The following is a 15,362-nucleotide window of genomic DNA, read 5'->3' as shown; positions in this document are numbered from 1 at the left end:
CTCCAAAAGTCCAGGCAGGTTGTCTTGGCTCCAGATGGAACTGCTTTCTATTTCTCTTCTTGAATATCTCATTCCATCTCAGCTCTGGACTGAAAATATATTATCTTCACTAATTACTGGGGCTGCCTGACTCAGATTTATGAAATATTCTGGCTTTATTCCATATGTTGTGTGTTATCTGTTGCTAATATCTATAGTGACTGGCGAATTTGTCTCCATCTGGCAATTTGGAGCAGAGGAGATTTAAGTAGTTGTGAGTAAAACTGGGGTTGTGATTCTTCCTTAGAACAATTCCCTAAAGTTCAATAATGTTATGCTTTAAGCATTTGAGTATGATGAGAGGTCAAGTGTTCTTTATCCTATTATTGTATCCTTTAAAAAGCTAATGAAAAATGTAGTGTGAGGACTGTGTACTGGCAGAGCAGATTGGGCCAGAGGACTAGGGACAAAGCTGCTGCATTGTATGCAAAAGAGGGTCTTTTATAATGTGAGGCAGTATCTGGTGTAAAGGCATTAGAAATTCCACTCCATAGCTTAACACACTGAACTTCAGTTAACAGAATAGCTTCAAGGAGGTTCCTGATAACTATCTCCTACTTACAACTATATTACTTTGCAAGCCATCATAGAATACAACTATTGCTAATTTCAAAACAAAAATAGATTGCAGTAGAATATGAAGTATGAGATCCAGGGTTCCTTTGGTTCTAATGACTTCCGAAAAAAGTCAGCATTCTGTCCTCTGAAGAGATTATAATGGTAGATATGTTCTATAGCTTTAAAGAACTGAATGGTGAATAATGAATGAATTCTGTTCAACCTGGTGATTTCACATTAGTTATTACAATATTACCTAAACTTCAGGGTTTTTTTTCTTTTTTTAAATGATCACTTTATATCTGATTATCTCGTGCATTCAGGAGATATAGAACATGTATCATTATTTGCTCAATATTTTTTTTAAATTAACTTTTTTCTCATTTAGCCTCATTATAAACAATAATGCCCATAAAATCATAGGCTTGCTGAGCTAATTATAATTCCCATTAAGTAAATACATATTTTAAAAATACATGTACCATTTACAGGGGCTCCTGGGTGGCTCAGTCTGTTGAGTGTCTGACTTCAGCGCAGGTCATGATCTCATGGTTGGTGAGTTCAAGCCATGCAGCAGCTCACTGCTGTCAGAACAGACCCTGCTTCAGATCCTCTGTCCCCCTCTCTCTCTGCCCCTTCCCTTCTCTCTCTAACCCTGCTATTCATGCTCTTTGTCTCTAAAAAATAAATAAAACATTAAAAAAATAAAAATAAATAAATAAATAAAAATACATGTATCACTTACATAATCATCTGTGCTATCAGTTGTATGAAAGGCAGGGAGTATTTAGTTTTTGTACTCTATCCTTATCCCTTTAGACGCAACTGGCCCTCACCCTAGTACGTCACACCCCATAGGCCCTTAAAGCCAGCTGTGTACAATACTGCTTATTCCAAGTGGTACCTATATGCCCCTGCTCTATTCCAGATAGAATAGGAATATAACTCTTCATCCTGAGTTATATTTTCTCTGAAATAAGTGTTGTTCCATCCACTAGTTTTTCTTTGCATTTTCCTGGAAAATCTTTAACAATAGTAATAGTAATAATAATAATAACAATAGTTATTAACTAATAATAGTAGTTATTAACTATATTATATAGTATTAATAATATTAAATTAATTATTAATTAAATATTATTATTATATTATTCTTATTTTGAGCCTGTCTGCTTTAGATATGTGTTTCCTAAGGGGTAAGTTGTTGAATATTTTTTTATACAATCTCAGATTCTTAGTGTTTCGATTTTTTTAAAGTGCAGATTCCTTATATTTACTGTTATAAGTTGTTTATTTATATGTTAGCTCTTGTAAGTATTGTTTTTCCTATGTCCTTGCTCTTTCATTGTTTAACCTTTTCTATATAGCTTACAGACTGCTCTATGACTCAAGCGTTTACTACTGTATTCTCAGCACCTAGAGCGTAGTATGCATGAGAGTCAGCCCATAAGTTATTGAATAAATGAAAAGAGAAATGAAAAACTTTTTTGGTTGTGGCTTATGCTTTTTAAGTTTAAATTATCTCCTCATTTGGAAGGTGTTTCACTAGAGCACTGATTGTCAAATCTCAGGATGTATCAAATCACCTGTAAGGGCTGTGAAAACACAGATTGTTAGGCCCCACTCCAGGTTCTGTTTCAATAAGTCTGCAATGGGACCTGAGGAGTTGCATTTTTTTTTTAATTTTTATTTTTTTAACTTGATAGAGAGAGAGCACTTGTGAGAGAGAGGGGCAGAAGGAGAGGGAGAGAATCTTAAGCAGGATCTACACTCAGTGAGGAGCCTGATGCAGGACTCATTCCTACCACCCTGAGATCACAACCTGAGCCGAAATCAAGAGTAGAGACACTCAATGGACTGCACCACCCAGGTGCCCCATGAGGAGTTGCATTTTTAATGGATCCCAGGTGATGCTGCTGCTGATCGTCTGGGCCCATACTGAGAACCATTGAATTAAAGGTTTTCTCTGACTTTCATAAAACTCCCAAGCCTGGATTTTTTTCTATATTTTTCGTATTCGAGAACAATATCATAACTTTTGACTACTGTGTGTCTAGAGAATACTTTTGAGAATTTAGAGTTCTTTCCTTCTTCTACTTTCTATCTTTGGGTTTTAGACCCACATTATTGATGCCATTTAATTTAAAACTAAATTTTCAACCTGTTGTTTAATGATTTCCTCTTTCATATTCTAGTCTATGTTTTCTAGAATTTCACTGAGAAAACAAAGCAACTATATTCTAAAACCATTTTCATGGCTATGCTTTTACTCTGCATGTTTAGATCATTTTTCCATATACAGGGATCTTTCCACACATCGCATGTTAGCTTTTCTCTGTTTTTTTCATCTTTACACAAGGATGCCTCCCTCTATTCAGTGTCAGTGATGTCAAACGGAAGTGTTCTTTTCTCTTTGATCACCTGAATGATTTAAAAAATCCCTTTGCCTAATCCTAAACTGCAGTAACAATTATTTATATCCAATCCTACTCATGCTCCTGAGTTGGGAAAGCATTAGCCAAAGGCAGGAATATTGTTTACTCCTATGGCATCCTCCTCTCTTATTATAATGAGGTTCATGTATGGCTGACTAATTTTGAATAATTGTCTTTTGACACAGGTACTATATAAAAATCAGCCTGCTGAACAATTCCAGATCTTCTCCTGTCTCTGCTTCTGCCTTTCACTAACTGATATGGACGGAATTGTGGCCCTACAAAATTCACAAAATTAAGCATGGACTTAATGGTGACTTAATAGTCACCAAAGTGACTATATTTGGAGATGGCCTTTAAGGATATAATAAACATTAAATGAGGTCATAAGGGTAGAGTTCAGTTACAGTAAAACTAATGCCCTTACAAGACAAGGAAGAGACATCAGAGAAAAAGCCATGCAAAGATAGTGAGAAGATGCCATGTACAAGCTGAGGAGAAAGGTCTCACCAGACACGAACGCTGCTGGCAACGTGATCTTGGCCTTCAGAACTGTAGAAAATAAATGGCTGTTATTTAAATCACTTTATGGTTTCTTCTTATGGCAGCCCTAGAAGACTAATGCATGCTTTGGCACTATGAAGTGGGATGCTGTGTAACAAATACCTAAAAATGTGGAAGTGGCTTTGGAACTGGATGATGGATAGAGGCTAGAAGAGTTTTGGGATGCATGCTAGAAAGCGCCTAACTTTCCCTGAAGAGAATATCAGTAAGACCTAGGGAAGTTGAATGTGAATCTGGTGAATACCCAGAAAGAAAAGAGGAGAACTATAGAGACAGCCTTTATCATCTTGGATAATACATACAACACCATGAATAGTGGGTATAAATAAGATTAAGGGTGCTTCTGATTAAAGGTGCTTGCTGATTGAAATGAGGAGCATGTTATTGGAAACTAGGGGAAAGGCGATCTTCATTATAAAGTAGCAAAAATCTTTCTGAATTATGTTCTAATGTTTGGTGGAAAGTAGAACTTAGGAGTGATGACCTTAAATATTAGCAGAGGAGATTTCTAAGTAGCATCAAAGGTATGGTCTGGTTTCTCCTTACAGCTTATAAAAAAAAATACAAGAAAATATGAATGAATTGTTAAGCAAAAAGAAACTAGAACTTGAAGGTCTGGAAAATACTTAGCCTATCCATATTACAAAAAAAAAAAAAAAAAAATGGGAAAGTGTGTCAGGTTGAGAACACTGGTGTGGCAGAACAATTACTCCATAAAGAGATTATCCTCATAGTTAATGGGTTAACTCAGCTGAAGTCAGTAATACAGAGAGAATTATACCAGCAGAAACTCTACCAACTGAGACTAAAGGGAACAGAGAAAAGGGATGGAATGAAGGAAGGCTATCAGACGTCTCAGATTCTACACGTTGGGACAATAGAAATATGTGGTTTTGAATATGTGTTATCCTTCAAGAAAAGAGAAGAATGACCCAGAAGGTGACTCAGAGGTCATCGGGACTGCCATTCCTACCACAGACCCTGGGAGCAAGGCTTGGGTTCAGAGGGTGGGGTCATTTCCTTGATTGGCTATCAGAGGATGCCACCCAGTGCCCCAGAGACAAGGCTTTCCTACATAGCCTTGGGGCAGGGTATTCCATCTAGGTCCGAGGGTGATGCTGCCTTCTCAGTGAACCCCAAGGGCAGAGCATTGAGCCAAATAGGGTCATTCTCAAGCCTTAAGATAGTATAGAATTTGCCTTGCTAGGTTTGGATTTGCTTAGGATTTTCTCTTTCTGATTTCTCCCTTTTGGAATGGAAATGTCTATCTTATGCCTGTCCTACAATTGTGTTTCTGAAGCATGTTAACTTGATTGGTTTTACAAGTTCACAACTGGACAGGAGTTTTGCCTCAGGACGAATCATACCTCAAGTTCACCTCTACCTGATTTGGGCTTGGGATTGATGCTGGAATGAGTCATGACTTTTGGAGTTATTGGGAAAGAGTGAATGTATTTGGCTTGTGAGAAGCACATGAGTTTTGCAAGGCCAGAAGGCAGAGGATCAGGGATTGAGTTGTGTATGCACATTTCCCAAATTAATAGGTTAAAGCATTTAATAAATAAATAAATAAATAAATAAATAAATAAATTGAACCCTTAACACATCCTGTGACTATATTTGGACATTGGGTCTTTAAAGAGGTAATTAAGGTTAAATGAGGTCGAAAGAGTGGTGTCCTGATCCAATAAGATTGGTGTCCTTATAAGAAAAGGAACAAAAACACCAAAACTTTCTTTTTCCAAGTATGTGCACAGAGAAGAAGCAATGTGAAGACACAATGGGAAAACATTATTTACAAGCTGAGGAGAAAGGACCTACCAGAGGCCTTTGCAGGCACTGTGATCTTGGACTTCCAGCCTCAGAAATGTGGGAAAATAAATGTGTCATTTAGGCCGTCCAGTTTGTGGTATCTTGTTATAGCAATTGAGCAGAATAATTTACTAACTTTGCACCCTAAAGTTTGATACATACTCCATGGTTACCACTCTAGCTATTACAAAACTTGCCTCCTAATATGTGATGCATGTCCCAGGGTCTCCACTTTACCTATGGGTAACCTTACATCTTTTTTTAAACTTTTATTTTTTTAATGTTTATTTTTGAGAGAGAAAGAGAGAGAGGTGGGGAAGAGCAGAGAGAGAGGAAGACACAGAATCCGAAGCAGGCTCCCTGCTCTGAGCTGTCAGCAGAGAGCCCATCACAGGGCTAGAACTCATGAACTGCAAGATCATGACCTGAGCCAAAGTCAGACACTCAACCTACTGAGCCACCCAGGTGCCCCATAATCTTACATCTTATAGTGCAATGCATGTCATTCTCCTGCCTTTATCGCTATTGTGTTTCTGAGAGCTTGTTTTCCAAGCAGATGAAAAACAAGTGGAAATGGGAGTATAGATGAGGAACAGAAAGCCCTGAATGCCCTGAAGTACAACTTCTGTACCAGGGTAATGAGTTGGCAGAGAACTTACTGATGGGTAGCACCTCCTGAGCCTCTGATATCAGAATACACAGTAGACTGGATTGAGGTTCTTTCCTGTCTATGTTGAGAAGTCTAGATATTTAACTCACTGCTCACTTTTCTCAATTCTACTGTCAACATGTGGCTAAAGCAACTTTTTTTTTTTCACATATTGGCATTATCATTGTTACCACTACTCTTTTGCCATGTTTTCATAGGTATTACAGGGAAATGTGGTGAAGAATAAATTAGAAATATGTAAAGTAATTTGAATGTCCTCTCTCTCTCCTCTCTCTCTCTCTCTCTTTCTTTCTCTCTCTGGAACTTGGTTAAAGGTCCAGTTTGAGTAGGCATGAAGGCTTAGTTGTAACCATGATAGGGACTGGGATTAGAGTTCAGTTTCAGCCTATGACTGGGCTTCAGGTTAGTTTCTGACCAATATTGCTTATCAATGTGATCTGTGATGAAAGTGAACTCATCATTTTTGTCTTTAACCACTCAGGACACTAGAAATTCCTTTGCATTAGACATTAGAATGTGAGACCTTGGAGACCAACTTTCTGGGCTTGTACAAAGGCAAAAAATGAAATGTTGTGAAGTTCCTACATTTTCCTGACACTCTTGGATCATTGTAAATAACTTTAAAATACCTTATCATAGTTCTGGCCCTTATTTCTATTTATCAAATTCTCTCAGCTCAATAGGCTCAAGTGACTAAGAAAAAAAAAAAAAAAAAGAGTAACCAAAGGCAGAGAGAAAACCTAGATTTCCTCAGATACTTCTGAGGTAATTTTAGACTGATATTCAGTAGAGACAGAAGAATTTGCTTTGCCTGAAGACAGTGCCCACTCCTTTTACAAATGGCTCATGTGTGTGGTCCTGCTCAGACAACTGACAGATTTGCTTTATACTGTAGAGACAAAAAGCAAGGAGGGGCCTCTGTGTGGGAGGAAGCCTGTGGGAGAACATTTCCATGAGCTGAGAGGCATGAATGAAGGTGGGTGATGCCTTCCTCAGCTGTCAGATTCAGCAACAGTTGCACTCAGAAGACCTTCCATGCAACACCCATGGCCAACAGGCCAGCTTCAAGGAGAAGAGGGGCACTGGTGAATGGCTTGTTTAGTTTTCTGGTTTATTTTTGGGAACTTTAAATTAATAAGGGAGAAATTACTATGTGGGGAAATCTACCAGGAATACCAGCAAATAAATTTCTAGGTGTCATCTCTTCCTGTCTGTCATTACTTTCTCATTTTCCAAAATAGTTCTAATCCTAATTTGATCATTTCTTGTCTCAAAACTAACCAAATAAAGGTTCTGTATCACAACTCTGGAGCCTACCTGCATAGGTTAGGGCCCAGACCATCTCTTGTTTGAAGGGTCCCACCTGTTCCCAGAGTATTTTGATGCTTCATGCATTCCCCATGTTGCTTCCCAGTCATTCACCACAGGGCTGACTGCAGCTGTCCTCACTATGTCATCCTGACAATGAGTAGGATGGGAGATGCTGCAGGCAGACAATCTGCATGACCTCCTCACAGCCTTGTCCCCATGCTCTGCATTCTCCACCCATGCCCTGGGCCCCAACTCATTCTTATCTCACACCCCATCTCCTCCAGGCCCCTGGGCATAAAAGGATCTCCAGGTGTGTGTGCCTTGAAAATTACTGGCTAGTGGGATTTTTGCTTCTTTAAGGTAAACATGATCCTGCCACACCAGAGCTGACTCACCTCAGGCCCTTTTCCTGGCCACCTCAGAACTCATTCTCTCTACTGCCTCATTGTTGAGATGGGATTTGCCCCAGTTGACTTGAGCACTGTAATCTTGAGCTTTTTTTCTATAGCTCAGCTCAGTCTATTATTTGGATATTGAGGAGGTAGGCGTATACTAGGAGGAGCTGGGGAAGGGAAGTAGGCTAATGGTTGCCACTGCTCTCCACAGGAATCTAAACAATAGAGAGAATAAGCACAAAGAGCATATGCCCAATGGGGGTCAACACATTAGTTTTATATACTGGTCCAGCAAGTGCTAATAACTGACAAAACACAGGGCTCCCTGGTGTAGCTGACTTTCTAGAAGTAGGGATCTGGTCATTCTTCCTCATCTCTCAAACTTAAGAATTATCTATTTGATAGTTGAGTTGTCTGGGGAACCCTGAGGTGCCCAGCAAGCTATTAGGGTCATAGGCCTGCCGTTTTACACCTCTAACTGGCAGGATAGAGAGAACAAAAGATCAAAATACAGCCTAAGTTTTCTTGTCACTTCCTGGGAAAACTGAAACCTACTGACCATCTGAAATTCTAACCAATCAGACTAGTCTTTTTGTGTGTTGGAATTGGGCTGGGCATGAGAGGAACCGCCTGAGTCCTCCACCTTGTGGGCAGAGGTGCACAAGTCCCTCCTCTATGGAAACTGAAGGACTTGGAGAAGAAACGTAGGCCTGTTTTCAACAGCAGTGTGCTTAGTCCTACATTTTTCTTTAAGCCTCCTGGACTGCCACTGTTTAACACCCTCCACTGAGCAATCTATTCTTTCTCTTTGAGACATCATTTTAAGATTTTATCAAGTGTGTTCTAGAGACAAAGCTTTCACACATAGAAAATGGTCCCAATCATTGGGATTTCCAGTCTTATCTGTATAGAGCCAGTGAATGCCATTTGGATAGAAGGATCAGTAATAACGGCACTTTACAAAATTCAGGTCCGGGGCTCTGAGATTCTTAAAGTGCTTTCCCATCATCATTTCATTTTATCCTCCAAGAACCGTCATTTGTATAAAACAGGTAGTTCTGTTCCATAGGTTCAGAGAACTTGAGGGGAATTGCCCAAAGTCACATGGATAAGAAATGAAAAAACCAAGACTAGAACCCAAAGAGTTCAGTTGTTTCACGAGGCCAGTTCTATAGTACACCCTCTTCCTTTGAAAAGATCGCTGATTTGGCATTATTATGGGTTGAATTATCTACCTCTCCCCCTCCCTGGCCAAAAAAAAGATACATTGAAGTCCTAACTCCAGTTCCTCAGAATGTGATCTTATTTGGAAATACTGTGATTGCAGATGTAATTAGTTAAGTTACAATGAGGGTTGTACTAGAGTAGGGTGGGCCCCTAATCCAGTATGACTGGTGTCCTTATAAGAAGACAGCCATGGTGAAGACTGGGACACACAGGGAAAGCCATGTGATGATGAAGGCAGAGGCTGGGGTCATGCAGCTGCAAGCCAAGGAATGGCAGATTGCTAGGAAACCACCAGAAGCTATGAAGAGGCAAAGAAAGATTTCACTACAGGTTTAAGAGGGAGCATGGCTCCACCAACACTTGATTTTGGATATTTAGCCTCCAGATCTGTGATCAAATAAATATTTGTTATTTTAAACAAACTAGTTGTGATACTTTGTTATAGTAGCCCCAGGGAACTGATAAAGGCATCAAACGAGTTCCTCCCTATGACAGTTCAGAATAATTGAATCACTTCATATTCCTCTTCTTCTCACTTGTCCTTTTCATCTTTTTGAATCTCTTTTTACGTTTTGATACAGGCTCTCTTCAATGTATTCTTGGAGTTGTATTGTTTCTACAACTACTGTTGAAACCCTACCTATTTTTCAGTACCCTATTTAAATTTCACCTTCCCCATGAAGGTGCTCTGCCATTGCTTGTCATTTGTATCTCTATGAAGGCACTAATGGCAATCATGATGCAAAGTGTTTTCAAACATTATTTGTGTGCCCCTACTTTCTACAAACAAACCAACAAGCAAACAAGCAAGCAAACACACTGTGGGCTCTCCTTGAAGTATTTACTGTTGGAGTTCTGTGTCTCCTAGTATTGAGTACAGTGTTTGGCACAGAACAAACATAACAAAGTAAAGTTTAGATGCGTTGGACTGATTAGGAACCAGAAACTTCAGCATGCTATTTTTATGTTCATATATGTATGTGTCATGTTGACTATTTTTAAACTTCTATTATGGAACTTTTAAAACATATACATAAGAGGGTAGTAAAGTGAATACCTATGTATGAGTTGCTAAAATAATCAATACTTAATTTGTAGTGAGTACTGTGTCATTTTTGGTCCCTTTACCCATCAACTCAGATATTTTGAAGTAGATCAAAATTATTCCATCAATAAATATCTCAGCTTATACCTGTAGCAAATAAGGGTTTTCCTATAAATATACAAATACAGTATCATCACTATACCTAAATAAGTGAAAAATAATTTCTTATGTAATCAACTACCTAGACAGTATTTAAAATGTCCCCTACTTTACAAGTGCTTATTTTTTAATTTTTTAAAAAGCTTTTTTAATGTTTATTTATTTTTGAGAGAAAGAGACAGAGCATGAGTGGGGGGGTGGGGAGCGGCAGAGAGAGAGAGAGAGTGAGACACAGAATCCAAAGCAGGCTCCAGGCTCTGAGCTGTCAGCACAGCTGTGCTTTTCATATGAATGGTATACTAAAAATGATAGGATAATTACAAAAAATACTCTATCAATTAATAGTACACACTGTGCCAACCATTATGTGTAAGCATTATATCTCATTTAATCTTCAAGTGGTTTTTATTCTAATTTAGCATTATTATTACCATCCTAACTTTACAAATGAGGAAACTGGGGTTTAGAGAGGGTGACTCCTTGTTCAAGGTTGGAGAGCTGGGCTGTGAGAAAAGCATTTCCAGGATCCAAGCGGCTGACTCTGGGTATGTGCTCTTTCTAGGATACTATATAGTAGTGTCAGCTCAGCTACTCTACATGGGAGCTCTGACAGACATTTTCTTGAGCAAATATTGGATGGGATCCATAATAACTTGTTTCAATATTACTTTCAGATCAAATGTGTCCTAACATGTACATCAAAATATTGTACTCATGGGGAATTAAACAGTGATTCATAATTTTTATTCTCTGATGCTGGTAATAATCTACATATTCATTCATTCATTCATTCATTCATTCATTCATCATTCATTCCAGTCTTTAGTGATAATCTGCTATGAGTCAGGCACTGGGGATACAAACCCTTGACTTAGAGGAGCTACTGAGTTATATATACATTTCCTAAAACTAGTTAATGGCTTTTCAGTAAAGACAGAGAAATGTCCATATTTGTAATAGTGGGAAAGTGAGATGGTTGGAAAGAGGGCTCACATAATTGATGGTATGCATCTCCTTCCCTCAGGATCCTGGAGCTTAAAGATATCTGTCACAGTACCTCACCTTTATCAGCAGCCTCATTTGTCTTCTCTTCACAATACCAACTTATAGTACCAAGTGCTAATGTGACAGTTGCTGGTCTAGGCACTTGTCATGTATTTACTTATTTAATCTTCATAATAACCCTGTGATATAGCTAAATAGTATCTCCATTTTACAATTTATAGTACTCAGGTAGAAAAAATTTAAGGTAAAAGAGTTTTGGGATAAACAGTTTGTCTCCATAGCCTTCCTTCTCAGCCAATACAATAGGCTTGTCTGGAAAATTAATTTGCTCTTGACTTTAAGCAGTATTAGGACCCAAACTCAGTAGAGTGTAGAATGAAGCTAAGTAACAATCCTCGTTCAATTATGTGAACATTATCAACTGTCAGAATCCCATGATATTTATGTATGTCTGATTTTAAGCAACAGAGGAAAATTTAAATATACTCACACATAAGATGTTCACAGTAGTTAGACTATTCCAGATTGTGCCAAGCTGTTCTAACCTCTTCCTGGAACTTCCCTCTTACAGGATTAGCCTTCCTATCTCTCTTCTTTTGCTAAACTCCTGTTTTTTCAATACCTAGCTGTCTTTATTTCCTGACCACCATCTCAATTGTAACCTCACTCTATCTTTGTGCCATACCCTAGTATTTATATGTTTCGATCATAACTCTGCACTGCTGACATTTCCTTATTTGTTTCACTCCTGTTCATTACTTGAGAGACAAAGGGACAGTTGATGCCTTATTTCTATCATCACAGATGTACCAATAATGTATTATCTATAATGAACTTCTACTTAGTAAATTTAGAATTGGGAGCTCTGATTTGGAATCTCTGAGAATGCACTCAGTTCTCAAATATAGCAAGTATCTGTGGTTGGAAAGAATTAGTGAAGCCCTGAATAAAAGTCATCTTTATTAGGAATGATAATGCTTAGCTGAATCTAATGCACTGACTACAGGAAATTGCATATTAAACTGGATCCTGTAGTGAAATACAACCTGTATGTAATATAAAGGTCTGTTTCTATGTGAAATTATTAGGACTTTTTCACATTTTAGGGAAATTTGATGCCATCTAATACAGAAGTTCCTAAAACTGGTTATACATGAAATCTCTTCAGAAGTTTATTTATCATATGAATGTCCTCCTCTTAGGTCCTGGTAAGGAAGGGAATTCTGCTTCAGCCAAACCATGGACTACTGTTTTGGAGTCACTGGTCCTTGCCCCTACCCTATATGCTTTCCTTCCAGGCTGGTAACTCTTTCTAGTAATGGTGAAACTTCAAAGATTTTTCTCCCCATTTATGGGCACTAGTCACATTAACAAAGGCAGGATATCTTAATTTGGAATAAATAACTTTGTCATTAGAGTTATATAAATTTGGATGTACTCACTGGTCTTTTTGCTGCAGATATTTGTGCTGTGGCTAGTCCTCCTTCCTCTAGGGCACGAACATACATGTAATAGAATTAGTCTAAGTGCAGCTCACTTTCTGCCCTACAAAGAGTAACAGGATCACACAGTCTCTGGTGTGGAAGGTGCCTTAATGGTCCTCAAATCAACCTTGAGATGTTTTTCTTTGGCAGTTATAAAAAATAGTCATTGAACAACTGACTGATCTTGTTTACTGAAGTCTGGAGTAGACTGTTCCAATCCAGGCCAACTCAATAAATTTTAATATAGAAACTTCCTCTTCAAGTTAAACTAAGAGCTCTTCTCTAAAACTTTTACATCTTGGTCCTAGAAACCACAAACTACAAATGTGCTCGTTCTTCTATAGACAGCCCAACTGAGCATTGATAACAGCTAACAAACTCTGTCAATCCCAGTCATGAACTATATGACGAATACACACAGTCTTCTTTTCTTCTAAGAAAAACAAGTAGCAAGATGATCAGACATGTTATCTCTATATATGAAAGTTACTAAGAAATGCAGATATCACCTCTGCCTTAAGAGTTTGGACAAATGAATGTAAACAAAATTAAAATATGCAGCATAAAAGAAAGGTGGTAGTTCCTTCTTTGCTGTCCCTCTCTTCCTCTCCATCAGAATGAGCCTCCCTGGTAACCAGTGTCCACCATCAGGTATAAAATCACTAGACATTGGTGAGCTGATTTCAGGTTCCTGGCACCATGCCAGCACAGTTATACAAGTCAAGTTGTTTGAAAGCTCACCAAATTACAATATTAACCTTGGAAGATAGATACAGGCCGATTTGCAAATCTTATTTTGATCATTAACATGCACTAGCAAGAGAAAACAAACATCAGCCTTTCCCTGGACATCTATTTCTTGTTTGCCCATGCTAATTAGGAGAATTTGCATAAATACATAAAAATCTTGAGTTTTCCTCAATGTATTCAGAGCTCATTTCTCATTAGCTTCAGTAAATATTCCCACACTGCAAACAGATTTACTCTCGACTTCTGACCAGGTCAAACCCAGGAGCACACTGCCTCTTTGACTTTTTTTTTTTTCTGGATATGCTCAAGTGGAGAATAAGTCAGCCATATGAGGAACCTTATGAAACATCTAACTGACCCCAGCTTAGTTTGTGGATTGAGAAACTGAGACAGATACGTTAAACAAATTGCCCCAAGGGGTACCTGGGTGGTTCAGTCAGTGAAGCATCTGACTCTTGGTTTCAGCTCAGGTCATGATCTAACAGTTCGTGGGTTTGAGCCCCACATCGGGCTCTGCACTGGCAGTTACAGAGCCTGCTTGGGATTCTCTGTTTCCCTCTCTCTGTGCCCCTCTGCTCTCTCTCTCTGTCTCAAAATAAACATTAAGAAAAAGAAAAAAAAAAAAGTAAATTGCCCTAAAATCACAGTCCTAGAATTTGTGCCTCTAGAGTAACCAAATGAGAATGTGCTTCCAAGATAATGGCCCTAAGGAATGGCATTATAATATGCATTTTCCTCAAATTGCTCCCCCTTTCTCTCTGCTACAATCAAGGTTGGCCAGGGCTGTGGTCACCTCAAGACCTACCTGGGAAGCAAACCACTTCCAAGATGACTCACATAGCTGTTGGCAGGACTGTTGAGACCTCAGATTTTCATCAGTTCTTTCCCAGGTGGGCTACTGCATAAGGTTGATCATAACATGGTAGCTGGCTTCCTCCACAGCGAGGAATTTGAGAGAGAGCAATAGAGGACCCTAAGGTTTTTTTTTTTTTTATAATCTAGTCTCCAAGGTGATTATCACTTCTGCTGTACACAATTTGTTAGGAGGTACTAAACCCAGCCCATATTTAAAGGGAAAGGATAACACATGGGTGTCAATATCAAGAGGTTGGGATCTGTGGGGCTATCTTAGAGGTTTCCTTCCCTAATAGCCCTCTGAACACTGCCCCCACTCCATGCTCTCCCTGATCTACGATGTACTTGCCTGCTCCCAGGGAGGCAGGAAGGTCCTGCAGCAGAAACAGCAGGCTTTTTGAATCATAAATCAGTAATTGGGGTAAACGGCAACTGGATTTAGCCTGACTCAGAGCTGCAGGTACAATGCAGTTATGTAAAATCTCAACACTTCTCTTGATGACCACATCCCAGAAACTGGCATCCAGGGCCTGGGTGGCTTTGTGAAAGAACAGAACTGAGCTAAGCTGTTGGTTTGTGGTAATACAAAACATGGCAGTAAACAGAGGTTGTACAAATAGTCTGATTTTAACCATTGCTACATAGACATACCACTTTGATGTCAGAGTAAATAATCCACCCCCCATAAACCCACTTCCATTAGTAAAATGGGCCTGAGGTGGTTTTTTTCTTTTCATAATCTTGAGGGTCAATATCTCTACAGGTTGCACCTGAAGCCAAAAATTCAAATGCCTCCAAGGCCAAGTGTGTGTGAATTGGGCCAGACAGAAATGGGATGGTTGGGATTGTGGGGGATGTGAAAAGGCAGGCTTGGCAGAGTCATCCTGTGATATTGTGATTTTCAATAAGAAATAGATATTTAATCTTTGTAATTTCTAGCACAGAACTCCTAAAACCCTTAGGATTTCCTAAGTGATAAGAACCTAAAGGTATAAGGGGCCTTTTTTTCTTCATAATAAGCCCCTTTTAATTACCTATGAATTTATGCTCATG

Source organism: Prionailurus bengalensis, chromosome A3 (assembly GCF_016509475.1).
Source record: "Prionailurus bengalensis isolate Pbe53 chromosome A3, Fcat_Pben_1.1_paternal_pri, whole genome shotgun sequence".
Classification (NCBI taxonomy): domain Eukaryota; kingdom Metazoa; phylum Chordata; class Mammalia; order Carnivora; family Felidae; genus Prionailurus; species Prionailurus bengalensis.
The sequence above is the reverse complement of the archived record's forward strand: the minus strand, read 5'-3'. Positions refer to the sequence as shown.